Source organism: Taudactylus pleione, unplaced genomic scaffold (assembly GCF_031769625.1).
Source record: "Taudactylus pleione unplaced genomic scaffold, aTauple2 ptg000070l, whole genome shotgun sequence".
NCBI classification, from domain to species: domain Eukaryota; kingdom Metazoa; phylum Chordata; class Amphibia; order Anura; family Myobatrachidae; genus Taudactylus; species Taudactylus pleione.
Window position 1 is genome coordinate 826,910 of NW_028284472.1, and position 16,504 is coordinate 843,413.

Below are 16,504 nucleotides of genomic sequence, written 5' to 3' on the forward strand. Positions count from 1 at the left end.
TAGCTAGCTAATGTTTCACCAGACAATCTATCTAGAGTTGATATGTTGTCATCATTCCATGCTTTGAAATTTCATTAAGTGCTTGCCCTCCAAGTTCATGTCCATCCTCTTTTTGTTCACAAAGTGTTTGAACTTGTCTCTCAATCTTAATCAATTAGTTTTGCTATATTATTTGTCTCGCTCTTTTATTAAACTTTGCTCAGGTAGTCGCCTTCAGTTCCCACTGAAATGAAAAAATCTATTTTATACTTACCATATGTTTTCCCTCAGTGTAGGAGAATGGCAATAAGCATTCAATGGGAACTTTACTTTGAAAAATGGAATGAAGACGATGTTGAATATAATCATATTTGATTGATTTTTTATGATTTGTATTCAACTTTGACTATTGCTGTAGAGTACTTTTATTGGTGTGCTTGTTATCTGTGGCTCTTCTAGAGAGTTTACATATGGTAAAAAGCTATATTTTGCAAAACATGGAGATGCCAGGGATTGAACCCGGGGCCTCATACATGCAAAGCATGCGCTCTACCACTGAGCTACATCCCCTAGGAGCTGCTATATTTTTATGCAATAGTGATTGCAGCTTTACATTTCACTAGAGGTTTACTACTTTTCAGTGTTATTAGGGACATCTTAGAGGATGGAAATATAACCATTATACCATGCTTGACTTCAAGGAATTTATGGTTTTCATGTCTGATGAGAATGCAAGTAGATGCCCATTCCGAACATTGGAATACTCTTAAAGTTCTCCATCAGAGACTGGTTTATCATCAGAATCCCCTACTTTTAGTAATTAATGGTGTGGATATTGATCAAGTTTTGCTAACTAGAGGGCTTTCTTACATTCTATTTGGTCATCAGTGTCAGAACTTAGTAGAAGGGCACAAAGGATGCATGCTATGACTGCCTCTTGGGCTAGCTGGCTAATGCTTCACCAGACAATCTATCTAGAGTTGATATGTTGTCATCATTCCATGCTTTGAAATTTCATTAAGTGCTTGCCCTCCAAGCCCATGTCCATCCTCTTTTTGTTCATAAAGTGTTTGAACTTGTCTCTCAATCTTAATCAATTAGTTTTGCTATATTATTTGTCTCGCTCTTTTATTAAACTTTGCTCGGGTAGTCGCCTTCAGTTCCCACTGAAAATAAAAAATCTATTTCCTTCTTACCATATGTTTTACCACAGTGTAGGAGAATGGCAATAGGCATTCAATGGGAACTTTACTTAGAAAAATGGAATGAAGACGATGATGAATATAATCATATTTGATTGATTTTTTATGATTTGTATTCAACTTTGACTATTGCTGTAGAGTACTTTTATTGGTTTGCTTGTTATCTGTTGCTCTTCTAGAGAGTTTACATATGGTAAAAAGCTGTATTTTGCAAAACATGGAGATGCCAGGGATTGAAACCGGGGCCTCATACATGCAAAGCATGCGCTCTACCACTGAGCTACATCCCCTATGAGCTGCTATATTTTTATACAAAAGTGATTGCAGCTTTACATTTCACTAGAGATTTACTACTTTTCAGTGTTATTAGGGACATCTTAGAGGATGGAAGTATAACCATTATACCATGCTTGACTTCATGGACTTTATGGTTTTCATGGCTGATGAGAATGCAAGGAGATGCCCATTCCGAACATTGGAATGCTCTTAAAGTTCTCCATCAGAGACTGGTTTATCATCAGAATCCCCTACTTTTTCTAATGAATGGTGTGGATATTGATCAAGTTTTGCTAACTATAGGGCTTTCTTACATTCTGTTTGGTCATCAGTGTCAGAACTTAGTAAAAGGGCACAAAGGATGCCTGCTATGACTGCCTCTTGGGCATTGCTAACTAGTGCTTCACCAGACAATCTATCTAGAGTTGATATGTTGTCAACATTCCATGCTTTGAAATTTCATTAAGTGCTTGCCCTCCAAGCCCATGTCCATCCTCTTTATGTTCACAAAGTGTTTGAACTTGTCTCTCAATCTTAATCAATTAGTTTTGCTATATTATTTGTCACGCTCTTTTATTAAACTTTGCTCAGGTAGTCGCCCTCTGTTCCCACTGAAAATAAAAAATCTATTTCCTACTTACCATATGTTTTCCCTCAGTGGAGGAGAATGGCAATAGGCATTCAATGGGAACTTTACTTTGAAAAATGGAATGAAGACGATGTTGAATATAATCATATTTGATTGATTTTTTATGATTTGTATTCAACTTTGACTATTGCTGTAGAGTACTTTTATTGGTTTGCTTGTTATCTGTGGCTCTTCTAGAGAGTTTACATATGGTACAAAGCTGTATTTTGTAAAAAATAGAGATTCCGGGGAATGAAACCGGGGTCTCATACATGCAAGGCATGTGCTCTACCACTGAGCTACATCCCCTATGAGCTGCTATATTTTTATACAAAAGTGATTGCAGCTATACATTTCACTAGAGATTTACTACTTTTCAGTGTTATTAGGGACATCTTAGAGGATGGAAGTATAACCATTATACCATGCTTGACTTCAAGGACTTTATGGTTTTCATGGCTGATGAAAATGCAAGGAGATGCCCATTCCGAACATTGGAATGCTCTTAAAGTTCTCCATCAGAGACTGGTTTATCATCAGAATCCCCTACTTTTTCTAATGAATGGTGTGGATATTGATCAAGTTTTGCTAACTAGAGGGCTTTCTTACATTCTGTTTGGTCATCAGTGTCAGAACTTAGTAGAAGGGCACAAAGGATGCATGCTATGACTGCCTCTTGGGCTAGCTGGCTAATGCTTCACCAGACAATCTATCTAGAGTTGATATGTTGTCATCATTCCATGCTTTTAAATTTCATTAAGTGCTTGCCCTCCAAGCCCATGTCCATCCTCTTTTTGTTCATAAAGTGTTTGAACTTGTCTCTCAATCTTAATCAATTAGTTTTGCTCTAATATTTGTCTCGCTCTTTTATTAAACTTTGCTCCGGTAGTCGCCTTCAGTTCCCTCTGAAAATAAAAAATCTATTTCCTACTTACCATATGTTTTCCCTCAGTGTAGGAGAATGGCAATAAGCATTCAATGGGAACTTTACTTTGAAAAATGGAATGAAGACAATGTTGAATATAATCATATTTGATTGATTTTTTATGATTTGTATTCAACTTTGACTATTGCTGTAGAGTACTTTTATTGGTTTGCTTGTTATCTGTTGCTCTTCTAGAGAGTTTACATATGGTAAAAAGCTGTATTTTGCAAAACATGGAGAAGCCAGGGATTGAAACCGGGGACTCATACATGCAAAGCATGCGCTCTACCACTGAGCTACATCCCCTCTGAGCTGCTATATTTTTATACAAAAGTGATTTCAGCTTTACATTTCACTGGAGATTTACTACTTTTCAGTGTTATTAGGGACATCTTAGAGTATGGAAGTATAACCATTATACCATGCTTGACTTCAAGGACTTTATGGTTTTCATGGCTGATGAGAATGCAAGGAGATGCCCATTCCGAACATTGGAATGCTCTTAAAGTTCTCCATCAGAGACTGGTTTATCATCAGAATACCCTACTTTTTCTAATGAATGGTGTGGATATTGATCAAGTTTTGCTAACTAGAGGGCTTTCTTACATTCTGTTTGGTCATCAGTGTTAGAACTTAGTAGAAGTGCACAAAGGATGCATGCTATGACTGCCTCTTGGGCTAGCTAGCTAATGCTTCACCAGATAATCTATCTAGAGTTGATATGTTGTCATCATTCCATGCTTTGAAATTTCATTAAGTGCTTGCCCTCCAAGCCAATGTCCATCCTCTTTTTGTTCACAAAGTGTTTGAACTTGTCTCTCAATCTTAATCAATTAGTTTTACTATATTATTTGTCTTGCTCTTTTATTAAACTTTGCTCAGGTAGTCACCTTCAGTTCCCACTGAAAATAAAAAATCTATTTCCTACTTACCATATGTTTTCCCTCAGTGGAGGAGAATGGCTATAGGCATTCAATGGGAACTTTACTTTGAAAAATGGAATGAAGACGATGTTGAATATAATCATATTTGATTGATTTTTTATGATTTGTATTCAACTTTGACTATTGCTGTAGAGTACTTTTATTGGTTTGCTTGTTATCTGTGGCTCTTCTAGAGAGTTTACATATGGTAAAAAGCTGTATTTTACAAAACATGGAGATGCTGGGGATTGAACCCGGGGCCTCACACACGCAAAGCATGCGCTCTACCAGTGAGATACATCCCATAACAGCTGCTATATTTTTATACAAAAGTTATTGCAGCTTTACATTTCACTAGAGATTTACTACTTTTCAGTGTTATTAGGGAATATCTTAGAGGATGGAAGTATAACCATTATACCATGCTTGACTTCAAGGACTTTATGGTTTTCATGGCTGATGAGAATGCAAGGAGATTCCCATTCCGAACATTGAAATGCTCTTAAAGTTCTCCATCAGAGACTGGTTTATCATCAGAATACCCTACTTTTTCTAATGAATGGTGTGGATATTGATCAAGTTTTGCTAACTAGAGGGCTTTCTTACATTCTGTTTGGTCATCAGTGTCAGAACTTAGTAGAAGGGCACAAAGGATGCATGCTGTAACTGCCTCTTGGGCTAGCTAGCTAATGCTTCACCAGACAATCTATCTAGAGTTGATATGTTGTCATCATTCCATGCTTTGAAATTTCATTAAGTGCTTGCCCTCCAAGTTCATGTCCATCCTCTTTTTGTTCACAAAGTGTTTGAACTTGTCTCTCAATCTTAATCAATTAGTTTTACTACATTATTTGTCTCGCTCTTTTATTAAACTTTGCTCAGGTAGTCGCCTTCAGTTCCCACTGAAAATAAAAAATCTATTGCCTACTTACCATATGTTTTCCCTCAGTGTAGGAGAATGGCAATAAGCATTCAATGGGAACTTTACTTTGAAAAATGGAATGAAGACGGTGTTGAATATAATCATATTTGATTGATTTTTTTGATTTGTATTCAACTTTGACTATTGCTGTAGAGTACTTTTATTGGTTTGCTTGTTATCTGTGGCTCTTCTAGAGAGTTTACATATGGTAAAAAGCTGTATTTTACAAAACATGGAAATGTCGGGGATTGAACCCAGGGCCTCATACATGCAAAGCATGCCCTCTACCACTGAGCTACATCCCCTAAGAGTTGCTATATTTTTATACAAAAGTTATTGCAGCTTTACATTTCACTAGAGATTTACTACTTTTCAGTGTTATTAGGGACATCTTAGAGGATGGAAGTATAACCATTATACCATGCTTGACTTCAAGGACTTTATGGTTTTCATGGCTGATGAGAATGCAAGGAGATGCCCATTCCGAACATTGGAATGCTCTTAAAGTTCTCCATCAGAGACTGGTTTATCATTAGAATACCCTACTTTTTCTAATGAATGGTGTTGATATTGATCAAGTTTTGCTAACTAGAGGGCTTTCTTACATTCTGTTTGGTCATCAGTGTCAGAACTTAGTAGAAGGGCACAGAGGATGCATGCTATGATAGCCTCTTGGGCTAGCTAGCTAATGCTTCACCAGACAATCTATCTAGAGTTGATATGTTGTCATCATTCCATGCTTTGAAATTTCATTAAGTGCTTGCCCTCCAAGTTCATGTCCATCCTCTTTTTGTTCACAAAGTGTTTGAACTTGTCTCTCAATCTTAATCAATTAGTTTTGCTATATTATTTGTCTCGCTCTTTTATTAAACTTTGCTCAGGTAGTCGCCTTCAGTTCCCACTGAAATTAAAAAATCTATTTTATACTTACCATATGTTTTCCCTCAGTGTAGGAGAATGGCAATAAGCATTCAATGGGAACTTTACTTTGAAAAATGGAATGAAGACGATGTTGAATATAATCATATTTGATTGATTTGTTATGATTTGTATTCAACTTTGACTATTGCTGTAGAGTACTATTATTGGTTTGCTTGTTATCTGTGGCTCTTCTAGAGAGTTTACATATGGTACAAAGCTGTATTTTGTAAAAAATAGAGATTCCGGGGAATGAAACCGGGGTCTCATACATGCAAGGCATGTGCTCTACCACTGAGCTACATCCCCTATGAGCTGCTATATTTTTATACAAAAGTGATTGCAGCTATACATTTCACTAGAGATTTACTACTTTTCAGTGTTATTAGGGACATCTTAGAGGATGGAAGTATAACCATTATACCATGCTTGACTTCAAGGACTTTATGGTTTTCATGGCTGATGAGAATGCAAGGAGATGCCCATTCCGAACATTGGAATTCTCTTAAAGTTCTCCATCAGAGACTGGTTTATCATCAGAATCCCCTACTTTTTCTAATGAATGGTGTGGATATTGATCAAGTTTTGCTAACTAGAGGGCTTTCTTACATTCTGTTTGGTCATCAGTGTCAGAACTTAGTAGAAGGGCACAAAGGATGCATGCTATGACTGCCTCTTGGGCTAGCTGGCTAATGCTTCACCAGACAATCTATCTAGAGTTGATATGTTGTCATCATTCCATGCTTTTAAATTTCATTAAGTGCTTGCCCTCCAAGCCCATGTCCATCCTCTTTTTGTTCACAAAGTGTTTGAACTTGTCTCTCAATCTTAATCAATTAGTTTTACTCTAATATTTGTCTCGCTCTTTTATTAAACTTTGCTCGGGTAGTCGCCTTCAGTTCCCTCTGAAAATAAAAAATCTATTTCCTACTTACAATATGTTTTCCCTCATTGTAGGAGAATGGCAATAAGCATTCAATGGGAACTTTACTTTGAAAAATGGAATGAAGACAATGTTGAATATAATCATATTTGATTGATTTTTTATGATTTGTATTCAACTTTGACTATTGCTGTAGAGTACTTTTATTGGTTTGCTTGTTATCTGTGGCTCTTCTAGAGAGTTTACATATGGTAAAAAGCTGTATTTTGCAAAACATGGAGAAGCCAGGGATTGAAACCGGGGACTCATAAATGCAAAGCATGCGCTCTACCACTGAGCTACATCCCCTATGAGCTGCTATATTTTTATACAAAAGTGATTGCAGCTTTACATTTCACTGGAGATTTACTACTTTTCAGTGTTATTAGGGACATCTTAGAGTATGGAAGTATAACCATTATACCATGCTTGACTTCAAGGACTTTATGGTTTTCCTGGCTGATGAGAATGCAAGGAGATGCCCATTCCGAACATTGGAATGCTCTTAAAGTTCTCCATCAGAGACTGGTTTATCATCAGAATACCCTACTTTTTCTAATGAATGGTGTGGATATTGATCAAGTTTTGCTAACTAGAGGGCTTTCTTACATTCTGTTTGGTCATCAGTGTTAGAACTTAGTAGAAGTGCACAAAGGATGCATGCTATGACTGCCTCTTGGGCTAGCTAGCTAATGTTTCACCAGATAATCTATCTAGAGTTGATATGTTGTCATCATTCCATGCTTTGAAATTTCATTAAGTGCTTGCCCTCCAAGCCCATGTCCATCCTCTTTTTGTTCACAAAGTGTTTGAACTTGTCTCTCAATCTTAATCAATTAGTTTTGCTATAATATTTGTCTCGCTCTTTTATTAAACTTTGCTCGGGTAGTCGCCTTCAGTTCCCACTGAAAATAAAAAATCTATTTCCTACTTACCATATGTTTTCCCTCAGTGTAGGAGAATGGCAATAGGCATTCAATTGTAACTTTACTTTGAAAAATGGAATGAAGACAATGTTGAATATGATCATATTTGATTGATTTTTTATGATTTGTATTCAACTTTGACTATTGCTGTAGAGTACTTTTATTGGTTTGCTTGTTATCTGTGGCTCTTCTAGAGAGTTTACATATGGTAAAAAGCTGTATTTTGCAAAACATGGAGATGCCAGGGATTGAAACCGGGTCCTCATACATGCAAGGCATGCGCTCTACCACTGAGCTACATCCCGTATGAGATGCTATTTTCTTATGCACTAGTGTTTGCAGCTTTACATTTCACTAGAGATTTACTACTTTTCAGTGTTATTAGGGATATCTTAGAAGATGGAAGTATAACCATTATACCATGCTTGACTTCAAGGACTTTATGGTTTTCATGGCTGAATGGAATGCAAGTAGATGCCCTTTCCGAACATTGGAATGCTCTTAAACTTCTCCATCAGAGACTGGTTTATCATCAGAATCCCCTACTTTTACTAATGTATGGTGTGGATATTGATCAAGTCTTGCTAACTAGAGGGCTGTTTTACAATCTGTTTGGTCATCAGTGTCAGAACTTAGCGGAAGGGCACAAAGGTTGCATGCTATGACTGCCTCTTGGGCATTGCTAGCTAATGCTTCACCAGACAATCTATCTAGAGTTGATATGTTGTCATCATTCCATGCTTTGAAATTTCATTAAGTGCTTGCCCTCCAAGCCAATGTCCATCCTCTTTTTGTTCACAAAGTGTTTGAACTTGTCTCTCAATCTTAATCAATTAGTTTTACTATATTATTTGTCTTGCTCTTTTATTAAACTTTGCTCAGGTAGTCGCCCTCAGTTCCCACTGAAAATAAAAAATCTATTTCCTACTTACCATATGTTTTCCCTCAGTGGAGGAGAATGGCTATAGGCATTCAATGGGAACTTTACTTTGAAAAATGGAATGAAGACGATGTTGAATATAATCATATTTGATTGATTTTTTATGATTTGTATTCAACTTTGACTATTGCAGTAGAGTACTTTTATTGGTTTGCTTGTTATCTGTGGCTCTTCTAGAGAGTTTACATATGGTAAAAAGCTGTATTTTACAAAACATGGAGATGCTGGGGATTGAACCCGGGGCCTCACACACGCAAAGCATGCGCTCTACCAGTGAGATACATCCCATAACAGCTGCTATATTTTTATACAAAAGTTATTGCAGCTTTACATTTCACTAGAGATTTACTACTTTTCAGTGTTATTAGGGAATATCTTAGAGGATGGAAGTATAACCATTATACCATGCTTGACTTCAAGGACTTTATGGTTTTCATGGCTGATGAGAATGCAAGGAGATTCCCATTCCGAACATTGAAATGCTCTTAAAGTTCTCCATCAGAGACTGGTTTATCATCAGAATACCCTACTTTTTCTAATGAATGGTGTGGATATTGATCAAGTTTTGCTAACTAGAGGGCTTTCTTACATTCTGTTTGGTCATCAGTGTCAGAACTTAGTAGAAGGGCACAAAGGATGCATGCTGTAACTGCCTCTTGGGCTAGCTAGCTAATGCTTCACCAGACAATCTATCTAGAGTTGATATGTTGTCATCATTCCATGCTTTGAAATTTCATTAAGTACTTCCCCTCCAAGTTCATGTCCATCCTCTTTTTGTTCACAAAGTGTTTGAACTTGTCTCTCAATCTTAATCAATTAGTTTTACTACATTATTTGTCTTGCTCTTTTATTAAACTTTGCTCAGGTAGTCGCCTTCAGTTCCCACTGAAAATAAAAAATCTATTGCCTACTTACCATATGTTTTCCCTCAGTGTAGGAGAATGGCAATAAGCATTCAATGGGAACTTTACTTTGAAAAATGGAATGAAGACGGTGTTGAATATAATCATATTTGATTGATTTTTTATGATTTGTATTCAACTTTGACTATTGCTGTAGAGTACTTTTATTGGTTTGCTTGTTATCTGTGGCTCTTCTAGAGAGTTTACATATGGTAAAAAGCTGTATTTTACAAAACATGGAAATGTCGGGGATTGAACCCAGGGCCTCATACATGCAAAGCATGCCCTCTACCACTGAGCTACATCCCCTAAGAGTTGCTATATTTTTATACAAAAGTTATTGCAGCTTTACATTTCACTAGAGATTTACTACTTTTCAGTGTTATTAGGGACATCTTAGAGGATGGAAGTATAACCATTATACCATGCTTGACTTCAAGGACTTTATGGTTTTCATGGCTGATGAGAATGCAAGGAGATGCCCATTCCGAACATTGGAATGCTCTTAAAGTTCTCCATCAGAGACTGGTTTATCATTAGAATACCCTACTTTTTCTAATGAATGGTGTTGATATTGATCAAGTTTTGCTAACTAGAGGGCTTTCTTACATTCTGTTTGGTCATCAGTGTCAGAACTTAGTAGAAGGGCACAGAGGATGCATGCTATGATAGCCTCTTGGGCTAGCTAGCTAATGCTTCACCAGACAATCTATCTAGAGTTGATATGTTGTCATCATTCCATGCTTTGAAATTTCATTAAGTGCTTGCCCTCCAAGTTCATGTCCATCCTCTTTTTGTTCACAAAGTGTTTGAACTTGTCTCTCAATCTTAATCAATTAGTTTTGCTATATTATTTGTCTCGCTCTTTTATTAAACTTTGCTCAGGTAGTCGCCTTCAGTTCCAACTGAAATTAAAAAATCTATTTTATACTTACCATATGTTTTCCCTCAGTGTAGGAGAATGGCAATAAGCATTCAATGGGAACTTTACTTTGAAAAATGGAATGAAGACGATGTTGAATATAATCATATTTGATTGATTTTTTATGATTTGTATTCAACTTTGACTATTGCTGTAGAGTACTTTTATTGGTGTGCTTGTTATCTGTGGCTCTTCTAGAGAGTTTACATATGGTAAAAAGCTATATTTTGCAAAACATGGAGATGCCAGGGATTGAACCCAGGGCCTCATACATGCAAAGCATGCGCTCTACCACTGAGCTACATCCCCTATGAGCTGCTATATTTTTATGCAAAAGTGATTGCAGCTTTACATTTCACTAGAGGTTTACTACTTTTCAGTGTTATTAGGGATATCTTAGAGGATGGAATATAACCATTATACCATGCTTGACTTCAAGGAATTTATGGTTTTCATGTCTGATGAGAATGCAAGTAGATGCCCATTCCGAACATTGGAATGCTCTTAAAGTTCTCCATCAGAGACTGGTTTATCATCAGAATCCCCTACTTTTAGTAATTAATGGTGTGGATATTGATCAAGTTTTGCTAACTAGAGGGCTTTCTTACATTCTATTTGGTCATCAGTGTCAGAACTTAGTAGAAGGGCACAAAGGATGCATGCTATGACTGCCTCTTGGGCTAGCTGGCTAATGCTTCACCAGACAATCTATCTAGAGTTGATATGTTGTCATCATTCCATGCTTTGAAATTTCATTAAGTGCTTGCCCTCCAAGCCCATGTCCATCCTCTTTTTGTTCATAAAGTGTTTGAACTTGTCTCTCAATCTTTATCAATTAGTTTTGCTATATTATTTGTCTCGCTCTTTTATTAAACTTTGCTCGGGTAGTCGCCTTCAGTTCCCACTGAAAATAAAAAATCTATTTCCTACTTACCATATGTTTTCCCTCAGTGGAGGAGAATGGCAATAGGCATTCAATGGGAACTTTACTTTGAAAAATGGAATGAAGACGATGTTGAATATAATCATATTTGATTGATTTTTTATGATTTGTATTCAACTTTGACTATTGCTGTAGAGTACTTTTATTGGTTTGCTTGTTATCTGTGGCTCTTCTAGAGAGTTTACATATGGTACAAAGCTGTATTTTGTAAAAAATAGAGATTCCGGGGAATGAAACCGGGGTCTCATACATGCAAGGCATGTGCTCTACCACTGAGCTACATCCCCTATGAGCTGCTATATTTTTATACAAAAGTGATTGCAGCTATACATTTCACTAGAGATTTACTACTTTTCAGTGTTATTAGGGACATCTTAGAGGATGGAAGTATAACCATTATACCATGCTTGACTTCAAGGACTTTATGGTTTTCATGGCTGATGAAAATGCAAGGAGATGCCCATTCCGAACATTGGAATGCTCTTAAAGTTCTCCATCAGAGACTGGTTTATCATCAGAATCCCCTACTTTTTCTAATGAATGGTGTGGATATTGATCAAGTTTTGCTAACTAGAGGGCTTTCTTACATTCTGTTTGGTCATCAGTGTCAGAACTTAGTAGAAGGGCACAAAGGATGCATGCTATGACTGCCTCTTGGGCTAGCTGGCTAATGCTTCACCAGACAATCTATCTAGAGTTGATATGTTGTCATCATTCCATGCTTTTAAATTTCATTAAGTGCTTGCCCTCCAAGCCCATGTCCATCCTCTTTTTGTTCACAAAGTGTTTGAACTTGTCTCTCAATCTTAATCAATTAGTTTTGCTCTAATATTTGTCTCGCTCTTTTATTAAACTTTGCTCGGGTAGTCGCCTTCAGTTCCCTCTGAAAATAAAAAATCTATTTCCTACTTACCATATGTTTTCCCTCAGTGTAGGAGAATGGCAATAAGCATTCAATGGGAACTTTACTTTGAAAAATGGAATGAAGACAATGTTGAATATAATCATATTTGATTGATTTTTTATGATTTGTATTCAACTTTGACTATTGCTGTAGAGTACTTTTATTGGTTTGCTTGTTATCTGTGGCTCTTCTAGAGAGTTTACATATGGTAAAAAGCTGTATTTTGCAAAACATGGAGAAGCCAGGGATTGAAACCGGGGACTCATACATGCAAAGCATGCGCTCTACCACTGAGCTACATCCCCTCTGAGCTGCTATATTTTTATACAAAAGTGATTGCAGCTTTACATTTCACTGGAGATTTACTACTTTTCAGTGTTATTAGGGACATCTTAGAGTATGGAAGTATAACCATTATACCATGCTTGACTTCAAGGACTTTATGGTTTTCATGGCTGATGAGAATGCAAGGAGATGCCCATTCCGAACATTGGAATGCTCTTAAAGTTCTCCATCAGAGACTGGTTTATCATCAGAATACCCTACTTTTTCTAATGAATGGTGTGGATATTGATCAAGTTTTGCTAACTAGAGGGCTTTCTTACATTCTGTTTGGTCATCAGTGTTAGAACTTAGTAGAAGTGCACAAAGGATGCATGCTATGACTGCCTCTTGGGCTAGCTAGCTAATGCTTCACCAGATAATCTATCTAGAGTTGATATGTTGTCATCATTCCATGCTTTGAAATTTCATTAAGTGCTTGCCCTCCAAGCCCATGTCAATCCTCTTTTTGTTCACAAAGTGTTTGAACTTGTCTCTCAATCTTAATCAATTAGTTTTGCTATAATATTTGTCTCGCTCTTTTATTAAACTTTGCTCGGGTAGTCGCCTTCAGTTCCCACTGAAAATAAAAAATCTATTTCCTACTTACCATATGTTTTCCCTCAGTGTAGGAGAATGGCAATAGGCATTCAATTGTAACTTTACTTAGAAAAATGGAATGAAGACAATGTTGAATATGATCATATTTGATTGATTTTTTATGATTTGTATTCAACTTTGACTATTGCTGTAGAGTACTTTTATTGGTTTGCTTGTTATCTGTGGCTCTTCTAGAGAGTTTACATATGGTAAAAAGCTGTATTTTGCAAAACATGGAGATGCCAGGGATTGAAACCGGGTCCTCATACATGCAAGGCATGCGCTCTACCACTGAGCTACATCCCGTATGAGATGCTATTTTCTTATGCACTAGTGTTTGCAGCTTTACATTTCACTAGAGATTTACTACTTTTCAGTGTTATTAGGGATATCTTAGAAGATGGAAGTATAACCATTATACCATGCTTGACTTCAAGGACTTTATGGTTTTCATGGCTGAATGGAATGCAAGTAGATGCCCTTTCCAAACATTGGAATGCTCTTAAACTTCTCCATCAGAGACTGGTTTATCAGCAGAATCCCCTACTTTTACTAATGTATGGTGTGGATATTGATCAAGTCTTGCTAACTAGAGGGCTGTTTTACAATCTGTTTGTTCATCAGTGTCAGAACTTAACGGAAGGGCACAAAGGTTGCATGCTATGACTGCCTCTTGGGCATTGCTAGCTAATGCTTCACCAGACAATCTATCTAGAGTTGATATGTTGTCATCATTCCATGCTTTGAAATTTCATTAAGTGCTTGCCCTCCAAGCCAATGTCCATCCTCTTTTTGTTCACAAAGTGTTTGAACTTGTCTCTCAATCTTAATCAATTAGTTTTGCTTTATTATTTGTCTCGCTCTTTTATTAAACTTTGCTCGGTTTGTCGCCTTCAGTTCCCAATGAAAATGAAAATCTATTTCCTACTTACCATATGTTTTCCCTCAGTGTAGGAGAATGGCAATAGGCATTCAATGGGAACTTAACTTTGAAAAATGGAATGAAGACGACGATGAATATAATCATTTTTGATTGATTTTTTATGATTTGTTTTCAACTTTGACTATTGCTGTAGTGTACTTTTATTGGTTTGCTTGTTATCTTTGGATTTTCTAGAGAGTTTACATATGGTAAAAAGCTGTATTTTGTGAAAAATGGAGATGCCGGGGATTGAACCCGGGGCCTCATACATGCAAAGCATGCGCTCTTCCACTGAGATACATCCCCTATGAGCTGCTACGTATTTTTGCACAAGTGATTGCAGCTTTACATTTCACTAGAGATTTACAACTTTTCAGTGTTATTAGGGATATCTTAGAGGATGGAAGGATAACCATTATAGCATGCTTGACTTCAAGGACTTCATGGTTTTCATGGCTGATGAGAATGCAAGTAGATGCCCATTCTGAACATTGGAATGCTCTTAAACTTCTCCATCGGAGACTGGTTTATCATCAGAATCCCCTACTTTTACTAATGAATGGTTTGGATATTGATCAAGTTTTGCTAACTAGAGGGCTGTCTTACATTCTTTTTGGTCATCAGTGTCAGAAATTAGCAGAATGGCACAAAGGATGCATGCTATTACTGCCTCTTGGGCTAGCTAGCTAATGCTTCACCAGACAATCTATGTAGAGTTGATAAGTTGTCATCATTCCATGCTTTGAAATTTCATTAAGTGCTTGCCCTCCAAGCCCATGTCCATCCTCTTTTTGTTCACAAAGTGTTTGAACTTGTCTCTCAATCTTAATCAATTAGTTTTGCTATATTATTTGTCTCGCTCTTTTATTAAACTTTGCTCGAGTAGTCCCCTTCAGTTCCACTGAAAATAAAAAATCTATTTCCTACTTACCATATCTTTTCCCTCAGTGTAGGAGAATGGCAATAGGCATTCAAAGGAAACTTAACTTTGAAAAATGGAATGAAGACAAAGATGAATATAATCATATTTGAATGATTTTTTATGATTTGTATTCAACTTTGACTATTGCTGTAGAGTACTTTTATTGGTTTGCTTGTTATCTTTGGATTTTCTAGAGAGTTTACATATGGTAAAAAGCTGTATTTTGCGAAAAATGGAGATGCCGGGGATTGAACCCGGGGCCTCATTCATGCAAAGCATGCGCTCTACCACTGAGATACATCCCCTATGAGCTGCTATGTTTTTTTGCACAAGTGATTGCAGCATTACATTTCACTAGAGATTTACAACTTTTCAGTGTTATTAGGGATATCTTAGAGGATGGAAGGATAACCATTATACCATGCTTGACTTCAAGGACTTCATGGTTTTCATGGCTGATGAGAATGCAAGTAGATGCCCATTCTGAACATTGGAATGCTCTTAAACTTCTCCATCGGAGACTGGTTTATCATCAGAATCCCCTACTTTTACTAATGAATGGTTTGGATATTGATCAAGTTTTGCTAACTAGAGGGCTGTCTTACATTCTTTTTGGTCATCAGTGTCAGAAATTAGCAGAATGGCACAAAGGATGCATGCTATTACTGCCTCTTGGGCTAGCTAGCTAATTCTTCACCAGACAATCTATGTAGAGTTGATAAGTTGTCATCATTCCATGCTTTGAAATTTCATTAAGTGCTTGCCCTCCAAGCCCATGTCCATCCTCTTTTTGTTCACAAAGTGTTTGAACTTGTCTCTCAATCTTAATCAATTAGTTTTGCTATATTATTTGTCTCGCTCTTTTATTAAACTTTGCTCGAGTAGTCCCCTTCAGTTCCACTGAAAATAAAAAATCTATTTCCTACTTACCATATCTTTTCCCTCAGTGTAGGAGAATGGCAATAGGCATTCAAAGGGAAATTAACTTTGAAAAATGGAATGAAGACAAAGATGAATATAATCATATTTGAATGATTTTTTATGATTTGTATTCAACTTTGACTATTGCTGTAGAGTACTTTTATTGGTTTGCTAGTTATCTTTAGTTTTTCTTGAGAGTTTACATATGGTAAAAAGCTGTATTTTGCAAAACATGGTGATGCCAGAGATTGAACTCGGGGCCTGATACATGCGAAGCACGCGCTCTACCTCTGAGCTACATCCCCTATGAGCTGCTATTTTTTTATGCACAAGTGATTGCAGCTTTACATTTCACTAGAGATTTACTACTTTTCAGTGTTATTAGGGACAACTTAGAGAAGTGTTGGCTATCCTTGACACTCCAGCTGTTGTGGAACTATATATTCCAGCATGCCCTGCCACAGTTTTATCATGCCCTAATAGCAAAACTGCAGCAGTGCATGCTGGGTTATGTAGTTCCATAACAGCTGGAGTGTCAAGGTTAGCCAACACTGTCTTAGAGGATGGAAGGATAACCATTATACCT

General features: G+C 36.8%; 9 non-coding genes across 9 annotated transcripts; all 9 read right to left on the reverse strand.

The window, feature by feature from the left end:
- Window positions 1-477: 477 nt before the first annotated feature.
- On the reverse strand, window positions 478-549 carry TRNAA-UGC (transfer RNA alanine (anticodon UGC)). Its single transcript has one exon. It is a non-coding gene; the product is annotated as a tRNA-Ala (tRNA).
- Window positions 550-1,399: 850 nt separating this feature from the next.
- On the reverse strand, window positions 1,400-1,471 carry TRNAA-UGC (transfer RNA alanine (anticodon UGC)). The gene has a single exon. It is a non-coding gene; the product is annotated as a tRNA-Ala (tRNA).
- A 1,773-nt stretch (window positions 1,472-3,244) lies between these two features.
- On the reverse strand, window positions 3,245-3,316 carry TRNAA-UGC (transfer RNA alanine (anticodon UGC)). The gene has a single exon. It is a non-coding gene; the product is annotated as a tRNA-Ala (tRNA).
- A 1,772-nt stretch (window positions 3,317-5,088) lies between these two features.
- Window positions 5,089-5,160, reverse strand: TRNAA-UGC (transfer RNA alanine (anticodon UGC)). Its single transcript has one exon. It is a non-coding gene; the product is annotated as a tRNA-Ala (tRNA).
- A 4,540-nt stretch (window positions 5,161-9,700) lies between these two features.
- TRNAA-UGC (transfer RNA alanine (anticodon UGC)) lies at window positions 9,701-9,772 on the reverse strand. The gene has a single exon. It is a non-coding gene; the product is annotated as a tRNA-Ala (tRNA).
- Window positions 9,773-10,622: 850 nt separating this feature from the next.
- TRNAA-UGC (transfer RNA alanine (anticodon UGC)) lies at window positions 10,623-10,694 on the reverse strand. Its single transcript has one exon. It is a non-coding gene; the product is annotated as a tRNA-Ala (tRNA).
- Window positions 10,695-12,465: 1,771 nt separating this feature from the next.
- Window positions 12,466-12,537, reverse strand: TRNAA-UGC (transfer RNA alanine (anticodon UGC)). Its single transcript has one exon. It is a non-coding gene; the product is annotated as a tRNA-Ala (tRNA).
- Window positions 12,538-14,309: 1,772 nt separating this feature from the next.
- On the reverse strand, window positions 14,310-14,381 carry TRNAA-UGC (transfer RNA alanine (anticodon UGC)). Its single transcript has one exon. It is a non-coding gene; the product is annotated as a tRNA-Ala (tRNA).
- Window positions 14,382-15,230: 849 nt separating this feature from the next.
- On the reverse strand, window positions 15,231-15,302 carry TRNAA-UGC (transfer RNA alanine (anticodon UGC)). The gene has a single exon. It is a non-coding gene; the product is annotated as a tRNA-Ala (tRNA).
- Between the last annotated feature and the right edge of the window lie 1,202 nt (window positions 15,303-16,504).